The following is a 13528-nucleotide window of genomic DNA, read 5'->3' as shown; positions in this document are numbered from 1 at the left end:
CCTACTTAAATAATGGAATAACTTGCTTGCTAATTATGGTAATCTTATGAATATATATTCCCGTTCACCAACTTTCTGTCGTTACATAGTGATCGCCTTATGCACCATAAAACATAAGTGAGGCAAACCGAAGACGGAGAAGCGGGAAAGAAACCCACGGGATGACAGAATTTTGTCAGTCGGAAAATACCTTGAAATTAAAGTTTGAAGGTTGTACGGTTTTCTTGGAAGGCTTTGAACAAAATAAATTATATTCTGCTCTTTAATGCGGCATTCGGACTCTGGCTTAAGGGGTTATTATGAGATTTCTAATTTCTTTCGCAGTTTACGGAAGTGAAATATTTATCATTTGGCGAACACTTCGGTTGAAACTTATCGCCTGGTAGACAGTGTAGGCTCAGGCAAATGCCTCCGATAGAATGTATTTCTTCTTATGACGAATTAGACCCTCTTCCAATTCAGAAGGAATCTGAAACCATGAATCTTTCAGACAGTTGGTAGCACTTCTTGGTCGAGGTATCAGCCCGTCGCAAGGCTTCTGTCTACGTAACACAGCACGGAGTAAAAAAAAAACAACAAAATATACGGCTGTGCCTCGAGTGGGATTCGATCCCAAGAATCAAGTGTTCAAACGGGCGAAGATATTTCTTGTCTTATGACGAACGGCCGCTGTAATCGGCTTAAATTTTTATGTAGTAAATTAAACGATGCTTGGAAGGAAGTTTAGTCTGGAGGATAGGAGAGGTTCTAAATCAAACAAACACAATCATACCGAGCCCTACCATATCCAACGTAACTCTTATTCGTTTCAATCTGTACCAACCCAAACCTACTCTACCGAACAGGGTTTTTGGTGCGGCGTCTTCTTTTAACTCTTTGTAGTTTCTCATCTTGTGAAGATATTCTTTTTCATATAACAGATTCTTTGTCATGGTCACAAAGGACACCACTGGACTTTTAAGCGAAGACGTTTTAATTCTGTGACTCCAAATGTTCATTGGGGTGTGGCAAGAATTGGACGCATGCAAAAGCGACAAATATTCGTACTTTGCTAACAATATCGGCGTATTCTGACATTTTAATGTAAATTTTGCCTTAATTATAATAAAATAGCCGAGTTTGAAAACCGCATATGAAACTACAAATTTTACAGTTCTTGTTTCCGTAAACGAAACGCGTATTTGTACTCTCAGTACTGCGAGTAGATAGCGCTGCTGTGCTCAAGCAACCGGGAAACACGCAAGGTTCTATCTTTTTCAGTTCATCGTTAACACAATGCAGTGTCTCTCATGTACATATGTACAGCGTGTAATGGCTGCAATTTCGCAAACTTTTCGGAAGTCATGTAAAAAAAAGAGAAGAACGATTAAAAAGAAACAGAACCCAGTAAGAGAGTTTCCTTTATTAGTTCTGCCTACAGTCATGAAGATTTCTCTTCAACTTTTTTTTGTTGCTTTTGTTTTAGTATGAGTACGTAACGTAATTATTCCTGGAAAATCACCAGGCCAAGTACAATCAATACCAAAACTACACACCATTTGAAATATAGTTGGAGAACGCTATATTGAAGCACGGAGGTTATTCGTTTTCCGTTTCTTAGAGCTGCTGATTGTTAGTCAATAGCAGTAGGTCCCAAACGTTTTGAGTCAGAGGCTCAGTCGTGTGAATAAAAGTGCATCTTACAGGTATGATTTTAAACGTGATTTAGCAGTTAATTATTGTCCTCATCTGTGAAGTACCTTTTTTACTACTGTAAACTGAGGCAGTTTGATGTTTTCTTTTGCCTCTGTCTGCAACAGCAGAAAAATACACATCGACTCTTATGGTATGAGATGGCCGTGCCACAGCCCAGGCGGTTACTGACCGGCTTCCCACCGCTGTGGCCCGGGTTCGAGCCCAGTTCAGGTCATTAGAATTTGTTGTAAACAAAGTTTCACTGGGGCAGGTTTCCTCCGAGTACTTCAGTTTCCCCTGCAAATTCTCATTCCACTGACTGCTCCACATTCATCATCATATATCATCCGGGGCTGGTACAATAGGCCAATTAGTGGCCGACGTACCAGGTGGACTGAGTCTCACCCCAACCAAAGAAACTAAAAACTAAACTATTCACTTACTGCAAGTGATTACAATTTGTAATCATGTTTGCAGCGCCATATAAACAGCGTTTAAAGATGGCATAAAATCGCCGCATATGATGGGGCGAGATTGAGAAATCTGCAATAAATATCAAAGTACGATGTCATCCGAAAGGACTGGCTTGTGACAGGAAAGTAGTAAACGTGTAACTCTTGTTTTCGTCGACATTTTCTCAGATTTTAAATAGAAAAGAGCAGCGTGTGCATGACTCTCATTCCCCATGTTTTCTACTTCCCCATATGCGTAGTACTCAGGAGTTCTAGTACTTGGATCGCGACAAAAATCTGTCAGGGATTTTGACTACTTTACACGTTTCGAGCCCCCCCCCTCGGAAAATGCAAAAATTAGTTTCTGGAATGCCGTCTCTGTGTACATGAATGGATGTGCGCCTCTCTAGCGCCTGAACGTGCGGATTTTTTATGTGAAAGTAAATTTGTCGCCGATCTTAACTAATTAAGCACTACGCCATGAAGATGTGTGAGTGAGTGGCTGTATAGTCCGCGTATTCTTGGCACCGACACCTGCATTAGTTGGAGGCGAGTAGTCAGGTTCACGCCCTGGCCGCTTAACCCCCGGGAAATATCCACCGATACCCACTGGATAGGTGGGAGTTTGGGCCTCAGAACCAGTCTGGACGACGCGGAGAGGAGGAAAATCTTGCTCCTACAGGAATTCGAACTCCGACCCCTCCAGCCCGTAGCTACTCGCTATACCAACTGCTCTATCCCGGGTACTCAAATACTGAGGAGAATATTTGGACCCAAGAGGGAGGACATAATAGAAGGCTAAAGAGAACTGCATAATGAGGAGCTTCATAACTTTTATTTCTGGCCAACAGTAAGAAGAACGATAAAGTAAATAGATATGAGATGAGCAGGGCATGTAGCATGTATGGATGACGAATGTACTGGATTTTGATGGGAAAGCCAGAAGGAAAGAGACTACTAGGAAAAACTAGAAGTAGGTTGGAGGATAATATTGTAACGGATTTGATAAACTCGTTACCAGGCAACAGTTCTGTAAATACGGTCCAGCACACAGCAGTAGATGAGGCTGTTTTTTCTATGTCGTCCGCGCGGATCAGCGGTGGAACAACAGAGTTATGCAACCCGTTTTTAAGCAACGGCTAGGTAAACATACTTCCGCATAAGCGGTGACGTCATCATCAATAGAGCGGTGTTTTCCATGGGGCCTGTGCAGAATGCTTATAAGAGAAGTGAATACAGTCGTAAGAAGGAGGAGTAAGTCCAGAAGAATTTTTAGTTCCGAGGTTCCAAAGTGATTGAAGACGAAATAGCAAGAAGACTTCGTGGTGATTTGAAGTGCTAATTTCTCTGTTGAGATCCATTGCTAGGAGACGACTAGTGGAAACTTAGAATCTTAGTGCATGTGCTGCGGTGGACTGGAAAGTGTGCAAATCAGCGATAGCGCTGTATTAATGGTAATTAAGAAAACTTTTAACTTAAGTTGTAATAAGTCCAATCCGAATTAGAACCCGTTATTTTGTCACGCGTAACACCCTACAGATGACAATATTTATATGGACCGGGGAGGTTATGGACTGGTTTCATCTGGCTCAGATTAGACACAGTGGCAGTATCTTGCTAATAAGGTAATGAACCTTCGGGTTACATAAAATGTTAGCAAATTCTTGAATAGCTGGGCGACTGGTGGTTCCATGGAATTAAATCGGTACTTAAGAGTTATGCGTCATTCGTCGGTGCCCCGTTAATATAAACGTTCTTGCTCCAAAGAAATTGGTGCACATCGAATGGCGATTTTATATAAAACAGCTGTATCTGCCAGATTTCATGAAAATAGCCTTCAGAAAAGAAATAGTGAGCTACATACACATCACATACAAACATATACTACAGACAGCAGGGTGGTCTCATAAGTTTACTTTCTTAAGGGTGGAAAGTGGGCTTATGATGACTTTTGAAAAAGTCTGTCGGTATTTTTACTCAGCAACATGTAATAAAACCTTTACGTCGTTCACTCTTCAACGTTAGCTAGAATGATATTCCCTGGAGAAATCTTTGTTTCAGCCTCCCTACCAGATTTAATCGAAAAGTATTTAGTGGTCTGGGGAACGAATCATGCAGGCACAAATGTGACATTCATAGCTTAACTCCACACAAAGTACACGTAAAATTATACAGGGAGGTTCTTACCTTTGTTGATTAGTTCACGGCGACCGGTGCACTGCCGGCAGCAAGGCGCATATGTGTTTTGCCAATGAATGAATATGCCTATTCGGAATGAAGTAGTTACAATTCACAGGTGTTGAAAATGCTGTTCCCCTACACGTAGACATTCCTCGCACCGGCGGAAAATGCTGTTCCCCTACACGTAGACATTCCTCGCACCGGCGGAAGAAGCTATGATTACTCTTCGAAACTGTTGTGCAGAAATATGCAGTTATGATGCTCTGTTTCCAGTTAAAGAAAACGTAATGATAAAATATTTTTTTTACAAAAGTTTGTTTGAGTGGTAACCTTTTCCTAAATAATTTCTTCTAGATACAGACATTGCTTAGTGATTATTATTCTCCCCGCTTCAGTGTTGTAGCATAAATGCAGCCGCATTTCCAGAACGTTTCGAGTTAATGATTTGACAGCGGCCTCCGTAGTCTAGAGGTAACGTTCCCACCTCATGACTCGTGGTACGCGGGTTCAAATACCCGGCGGAGGTCGTCGAATTTTTAAGGGCGGAAAAATTCAGGGAACAAGTCCTCCGGGAGGGACTTTAAGCTGTGTGTCCCGTGTCGTAACTTTACGGCACGTAAAAGAACCTCATATCCCCAAAGGGGATCACTGAGCCAAATTCCAGGACGTTTCCCGCCGAACAATAGTCTCTAAGGCCTCTGATAGATGGGGGAAGCATTATAGACACCGCTAAGCAAGTGGCCGAACTCGCTTGCTCGGCGGGACTGATGGTACGCACCATTTATCGGTAGGGTATAGAGACTGGTAGAATATCATAGAGGGAAGCACAATAGATCAAACTGGTCGCGGTGCATGGGGAAACCCACCCTCTCTAAATAACTAACTAACTAACTAACTAACTATGACAAAGTGCAGCGGCCTCCGTAGTCCAGAGGTAACGTCCCCACCTCATGACTCGTGGTACGCGGGTTCAAATACCCGGCGGAGGTCGTCGAATTTTTAAGGGCGGAAAAATTCAGGGAACAAGTCCTCCGGGAGGGACTTTAAGCTGTGTGTCCCGTGTCGTAACTTTACGGCACGTAAAAGAACCTCATATCCCCAAAGGGGATCACTGAGCCAAATTCCAGGACGTTTCCCGCCCAACAATAGTCTCTAAGGCCTCTGATAGATGGGGGAAGCATTATAGACACCGCTAAGCAAGTGGCCGAACTCGCTTGCTCGGCGGGACTGATGGTACGCACCATTTATCGGTAGCGTAAAGAGACTGGTAGAATATCATAGAGGGAAGCACAATAGATCAAACTGGTCGCGGTGCATGGGGAAACCCACCCTCTCTACATAACTAACTAACTAATGATTTGACAAGTTTGTTTCTGACTATTTGCCATTGAAATTTCAGTGGGCTGTATGCAGATTTAAGGATAATTGCAATCAGCTGTAACAAAGCTGATATTATTTCACTTCATACAATAATTTTACCTGTCTTATCGAAGATCGTTAATTGAGTATTATTTTGAGAATTAAATTTTAATAAGCCCAGTGCTAAATTAGATCGGGGGCCGCGCCATAGCTCAGGCGGTTAGTTGCTGGCTTCCCACCGCGGCGGCCCGGGTTCGAGGCCGGGGGTCTGGTCATGTGGGATTTGTGGTGGACAAAGTGGCGCTGGGGCAGGTTTTCTCCGGGTACTTCGGTTTCCCCTGCCAGTCTCTATTCCACCAATTGCTCTACGATCATCATCATCTTTCATCTGGGGCTGTTACAATAGACCAGAAATGGCCGCAGTACCAAATTTACTCAATCTCACCCCACTAAGAATAATAAAAATAATTATATCGGAATCCGTTTTAGAAGATAGGCCCAGCCATTTTGACGCGAGTAGTGGCGAACAAACACACAAGCAACCGGTAGAGTGAGGCGAAATCGAATTCTGAGTACTCGCATAAGCCACCCAGCACCGTTCGACTGTATCTTGCGTAAGCACGGCGGACTTACGCGGAAATGTTCCGTTACGGCCCAGGGAAGCAATAAGCGTCATTTCCTAGAATATGGCAGGCATAAAATCGATAAGAAACCCAGAGATAATAGGCGAGCTGCATACACACTGCATAATACATGAAAATGTTCGTGTTACGAGCCAGGGAACGGGTGTGATCCTTGATCATTTCAGCACATTTTGACAAAGGTTTAACCTATGTGACTTGTTTCCGCCGGGTCCGATACATTAAGCATTTTACATGTGCGGATATGTAATTGTACTTAGACGAAAGTGAACGGTTGCAAAGATTTATTTTTTATTGCTTGCTTAATTGATCATTGCGATTTCGCATCTTTCGTTGGTCTACATGGTTTTTTATGTGCGGATTTTTATTTTTTACTCCGTTGCTTTAGTCCGCAAGCGAACTATACCGACCGAGCGACCGCCGCTTATCGTTGAAGTTAGTGCCAACTTTAGCGGATAGATAGTGTCGCGTGGCCAGCTAAACAAATCCCCACGGCCGTTAATTTCGGTTTTCTAGACCGGAGCCGCTATTTCATTGAAGTAGCTCCTCAGTTATCCTCACGAGGCTGAGTGGACCCCGTTCCAGACCCACTATTTCTCAGAAAATCTGGTAGCGCCGGGAATCCGTATCCGAGACCTCTGGATCTGTAGTCAGGGGCTCTGACCACTAGACCACAGAGGCAGTCTTTATGTGGATATACAAATCTTAAACCACGGAGCTAGGTAGCAGTAGGGTATTACACTGCACATAAATAATATTGTCTTATTAAGATGTTCTAGATTATGACTAACCATTATCATTTTTCTTCCTTGGCACTTCAGCCCCAGTGGGCCTAGGCCTACCTCCACGAACTTCTCCGTTCACTTCGGTTTTCTAGATCTTACACATTCGGTAGGACTCCTTGGGCGGGTGATCAGCTCGTCGCAAGGCCTCTACCTGTACACAAACACAGAAAAAAACACACACACACAAACAAACTAAACATCAATGCCCTGAGTGGGATTCGAACCAACGATCCATGTTTCCAAGTGAGCGAAGACAGTACATGCCGCCGTTATCATGTAGGTGAGTATATTTTCTCATTTACGCGTTCTCTTTATGCAATTTGCGTAGAGAATGCATGAACATTTATAAATATGACGTCCACAGGTTTGGCACAAGTTTCCTGTCTCCCTATTTCCAGTGCCTAAATTTCTTAATCAATAGCCATGTATTGAGGAAACTTCAAAACAATATTTCTCAGTCTAGGAGGCTCATTCAGCTGGAAAGAACGAAAGTGGGCGTAGGAAGAAATCTTTCCATCCCCCGACAACACTGTTACGGGCACTAACATTTTCTTTGTAGAAAGCTATATACAGTGTTTCAGATCTTGGTCATGAGGAAAGCGTTTCTGAACAGTACGGATAGGACATGACACAAAAACAGCAAATCTTTATTTTCTTACAGTCTCCTTCACAAATTCATTACAGCTTATGTACATAATGGAAAACTGTAGATTACCGAAATGCATCCTGGACCCTAAACCAGCAGGATGAAGGGGGATGGGAACACCTAGAAAGATGTGGGAAGACAGTTGTGCCGGAACAGGGCTAACCGGCCTGACGGTCTGTGCCATAAAGTTGATGATGATAATTCTCCTTCGCTATTTAACCTTCTTCACTTATTACCTTTTTTAATTTCTTCATTCTTCTCCTGTGCTTCCTATCGTATTCTCCCGTTCTTAGATCCTCTCCGAATATTAAAAAAGCNCCAGGACGATGGATAAAGTCCAAAAACCCAATATATCAGTGCATCGAAGCAGTATTTCCCAATCTCTGAGACGCGTATGAACTGGGAGTAATGAAAGAAGAAGTGGTAAGGAATCGGGCTGTCCACGAACAGTTTTTCTTCCGTAAACTTAGAGACCAGAATTTAATGGCATCATAAGAAGCCCTCATCTTGGACCGCGAAATCTTTATACTGAGATAAATTTGTAAATATATTGTTGTTGTTGTAAATAAAATTGTTTAAGAAAATCGAAAACAAAGAACATGGCAATGAAAGATATGCTGTGGAGTGTCGACAGTAACTTGTCAGTAATTATAGTTTGTGTTAAATTTATATGGTGACGTGTGATAGACACATTTGCTGTTATGCAAAATCGCAAATAACTTATGTAGAAAATATATGTGTTTAATTGGAGCGCACCTTTCCACTCGTATGGGTAAAGGGGACTCTTCATTCTACAGGGAGAATTTTTACTTCGTTGACGGGTTCCACGGCTCTGCGCTTCACGGCGACCGGTGCACCGCCTGCTGCGAGGCGCACACGAATTTTGCCGACGAATCAGTATGCCTGACGGCCGATAACGTTCTTAATGAAGTACAGGGAAGATTTCAACTTTGTTGGCCGGTTCCATGCCTCTCCGCTTCGCGGCTACTGGGGCACCGTTTGTAGCGAGGCACATATTAATTTTGCCTATTAATCAGCATGCCTGGCGTCCGATAACATTCGGAATGAAGTAGTTACAATCCACAGATCACAAAAAGTGTTGAAATTGTTGTCCCTCTACACTTAGATATCTTTCGCAATTGTTTCGTTAAAAACACAGGTACCACAATCCTGGCACGTACAACTTTCACAGGAGGGAGCAGGACATCGTGAGTTAGATGTGGATATTGTGAACTCCGGTAACGATTATTTTGCATATTTGTGTATCCCTGCAGGTGAAATCACGCTTCATCAGAAAATAATGCCAATTGCGGATCGACCTCAAGTTTGACAGACTGTAGAAACCAATTGCAAAAATGAACCCAGCTAGTTGGATCGCACGGCTGGAAGGCGTGTGTGGATTACTGTTATCTGCTGGGAACTCTTTCATCACGAAATTTACGTCGAAATTTTCGCCTACACTTTCTATAAGATCCTTATTTCACATCATCATACCGAAAGAAATACACGTTGCTCAAAAATATACCGCAGCATGTTGGAACACACTGCTCACAAACTGTAACTGAGGACAAATGGCTTTTGGAGCTGAAAACTGCTGCCTACTGCTGACAAATCAAACTCCCACGCATGAACCGCACTGCTCGCCATGAAACATAATGCCCTCAAGTGGCGCATAAGTTAATTATTTTCCTTCATTCCAAACGTTACCGGCCATCAGGCATGCTGATTCATTGGCAAAATTCTTATGCGCCTCGCGGCAAGCGACGCACCGGCCGCTGTGAAGCGCAAAGCCGTAAACTGGTAAACAAAGCTAAATTCACTGTATGTACAATAAACGAAATGTTTCTAAATTCAATCACTGTAAAGTATACGCGAATAGCTCAATAAAATTGTCTCTCCCAGAATCTAACATTTCTTTTTATCCGACCCGAATTCCTTGGCCTTGCGCAGCCAGATTTTTCGCAGTATAATACGTGTATTTGAACGTGACTTCCCATCTGGAAGCGAAACTTCATACCTACAGTTCATCTGCAGGAACATGCAGCAGACTGATAGAAATAATACTTTACCGAAACATTTAAGTATATTAGAGCAACACTATCAATGCCGTTAGTGATACACGTATTTTGTTTTACTAATTTCATTTAAGCATTATTTCCCCGAAAAATTTTGACATTGTGCTTTATAACCCACAAACTCACTGAAATATTTCGCGAACCCACCGCTGTACACTATAGCAGATACACTGGCATGAAATGTCGATTCACCGATATATAAATGATCTGTAGTTCCCAGAAATCATTGATTTTGATGCTCCAAGCCTCAAACCATCGTAGTATCGTGGTTCTAGGAAAAGATTAATGCCCTTCTCTCTAGTTTGGCGTACAGAACTGCCTAATCCTCCCGAAAGTTTTTATGAAATTAAACCGGGAAGAGCCAGAAAAGTAAAAATATTTTCATAAATAATTCTATGGAATACGAAATTACGCTGTGTTGTTGCAACTCACTCTTACGTAGAGCTTAATTGTGTTGTATCCTAGGTGTTCGCTAAGCTGTTGATAATATTCTGCCCACAGTTTTATTCATCTGCTGATCTGTTTAGCATACAGTATAATTATGAATTCGGGTTCTAATATCAATCTTTATTTGTTAATGATTTATAGTCGATTCAGCCGGCCGGGTCTCGCAACTTTCAATCAAGAAACTTAGCCAAAGACTAGTTCTAGGTACTTGCACGATGCTGAGTGTATGAGAAGCTAATAGTCGCATGGAACCCGAAGGCTCGTTTTCTGTGTTCACAGCAACACCACACTGGACCCATCCTGAAGCAGATGAATCCAGCACCCATCTTAACACCGGATTTATTCATAATTCATCTTAGTATTTTATTCGCACATACTCCTATATATTCTGACTGATCTCTTCCGTTTAGATTTCCGACCAAGATTTTATACGCATTAATTTTTTCAATGCTCCGCCCACCTCACTTTACTATCTGTAGACCGTTCTAGCAATACACCTGCCAACCAGGTTATTTTATGGGTAATTTTACAATGCTATCACTAGCTAGACTACGGGTAAATCAAATGATGGATAATACATGAATTGGAAAGGATTTTGAAGGAAGTACTTATGGCCCAGTATAGGCAATGTCACGGAATTTGCCCAGGGAGACTGAAAAAAAGAAACTACAGAGACATTTTGCCAGGATAATCGGTGTCCATCCAGAACTGAACACCTCCCGAATACGACTCAGTAGCGTTACCGCTATGGCACCCTCCCCATCACCTAGTTCGTAACAAGTATGATACTCGTATACAGTGAATTCTTATCAGCTATACCTAGAGCAAGCTGAAGACTTTCTGACAGCCAGTGCACATCTCAGAAGCACCGGGATAGCGCAATCGGTATAGAGACTGGCTGCTGGCTGGACGACCGAGGTGCCGGGGTTCGAGTCCGGCTAGGGTCAACAATTTTCACTTCTCCATGTTGTCCAGACCGGCTCTGGGGCCTATTGTTTTTATTTATTGCTAGTGGGGTGGGACTAAGTCCCTTGTACTGCGGCCACTTCTGGCCTATTGAACCAGCCCCAAATAATAGGTGAGGGTGATTGTGGAGCAATTGGTGGAATGAAGATTGGCAGGGGAAGCCGAAGTACTCGGAGAAACCCTGCCCCACCGCCACTTTGTCCACCACATATCCCACTTAACCAGACTCGGGATCGAACCCGGCCGCCGCGGTGGGAATCAGGCTCTGGGGCCTGCCTAGCCTCCTATCCAATGGGTACCGGGGGCTCTTTCACCTAGGGTAAAGCCGCCGGGGTGTGAAGCTGACAGCTCACCTCCAACTAGTGCCAAGGTCAAGAAAATGTGGATCTATGCATCCACTCTCCCATACGTCTTCATGAGGTAGTGCTTGATTAGTTGAGAACAGGGACAAATTTATTATAATAATGATCTCAGTACGTGCACACTCAGAACGTTGAAGCGATGCTTCATTTCTTGCCAGTTGCGCTTGAAAATATGAGGAGTTACTCTGACAGTAACATCAATTCTGTCACTACGGCTGTAAAGATCACAAACAGGAGTGGAGGACATCTTAGTGTTTTACAGAGCCACGCAAAGAAGGCTATGGGTCTGATGTGGGGGGGGGTGATGGCCATCGTGTCGGTCCGTAACGATTAACCGATAGGTCCGGGAATTGTCCAGCAATGCCCACTACGGTGGAGCGTCATTTGTTGGGAGATGATTGATGGTTTCAGACGTTCCACCGAAAACTTCATGAAGTTCTCCAGCATGACCATCCATGACGAGGAGCGACAACCCGTATAGTCGAAATGGAAGGATCATTGACCTTATGGTTCATAAACCTGCACCACACGATAATTTTCGAGATGTCGTGTTCGTGTTTCTGAAATTAATGGAAAACATTTTGCCCCAGTTACCACATTCTGTTCATGGGCATAACCCGACAGATGGAAAACATCGGAAAACATCTTCGGGTGAAGTACAATCTATTGGTTGCATAGTCTAATCTGCACATTGCATTCGTTTGCCGCTTTGCTAACCGTGATGCGGGTGTGATCGACGTCCGTGAACTCCACACAAAATCTTCCTGAATATCGGCTACCTTTCCTTCTGATAGCGAAGGCTTTGCTGTACGTTTCCTGTACAGAACGCTTCAAGTTTCCAAGAAATGCTCACGCCATTTTTTATTCGGTTCACGGGAGGTGCATTGATATTGATTCGGAGGAGCGGAGTTGCATAATTTTAGTGGAATTATTACTGGAGCCTCTTAAATTTTCAGATGTATAAACAATGGATGAACGAGTTCTTTCTGTGTGTACTGGAGGGATGCCAACCATCTGTCGAAAGATGTCCGTTTAATTTAACCTTCTCGAAGCGCTTTTCAAACTCGCATTTTGTATCATCGTGTGTACAGCAGTGTGCCATATAGGGTTCAGCAACAGCAGTGGAAATTAAAGGGACAAGTTGTGTGACTCATCAGTCAATAGACACACAAGAAATAGGAATGTGAGGTAAATCTTCCGTAGCAAATATTGTTTAGTACGATCTTTTCTGTGAAAGGATTCGTGTATTAGAAACTGCTGTGGGCGCTTAAGAAGGATATCGATCCTTAGAAGTCAGACATGACGTCATTACGGAACTGATGAAATATTGCATATGATCGTCAACTTTTTTTTTTTTCAAATGGTAATCGAAGTGCAGTTCGTTAATATCCAAAATTTTAATATTTTTTCCCCCTTGGCACTACAGCCCCAGTGGGCCTAGGCCTACCTCCATGAACTCCGTTCACTTCGGAAAATTTGAATATTACTAAATATAAATTGTGAATTTCGCGGTCATTTAGCTGAGCAGAATGTTCATGAGAATATGAATATTGTTACCACCACCATGTGAGAGTATGTCCCTTATCACCAGGGCACGCGTTACGGATGGGGGAAATTGTCCCGACACAAGGATATTAGGTTATATAATTCTTTTAGCTTGGTAAAAAGGGCATAGGTCGAGTTCTTATCACTTTTGAATTTAACCAAAAGTACGGATATAATACTTTCAACATTTTCTGTTTTCTACGAACTGCTTCTCTCTCATGTTCAAAACTTGTTTATTATTAAATATGAACGGTGAATTTCGTTGCTTCTTTGAGTTTGATTTGTTTCATTCTGGTCCGTCACACTAACAATTACAAATATAAATCACTCCGTCCAATGTGACCTGTAAGTTTTTTACTACATGAAAACTTAAGACCCTTACATGTTTCGTTCTC

The 13528-nt window shown here is 42.8% G+C and overlaps 1 protein-coding gene across 1 annotated transcript in view; it reads left to right on the top strand.

The window, feature by feature from the left end:
* The window catches only part of LOC111866813 (interleukin-1 receptor accessory protein), a 140306-nt gene that overhangs the window by 92233 nt on the left and 34545 nt on the right, over positions 1–13528 (top strand). The window lies entirely within an intron of this gene.

The sequence above is a fragment of the Cryptotermes secundus genome, unplaced genomic scaffold (genome assembly GCF_002891405.2).
Source record: "Cryptotermes secundus unplaced genomic scaffold, Csec_1.0 scaffold446, whole genome shotgun sequence".
NCBI classification, from domain to species: Eukaryota; Metazoa; Arthropoda; class Insecta; order Blattodea; family Kalotermitidae; genus Cryptotermes; species Cryptotermes secundus.
This window is presented reverse-complemented; position numbering and strand designations above follow the sequence as displayed.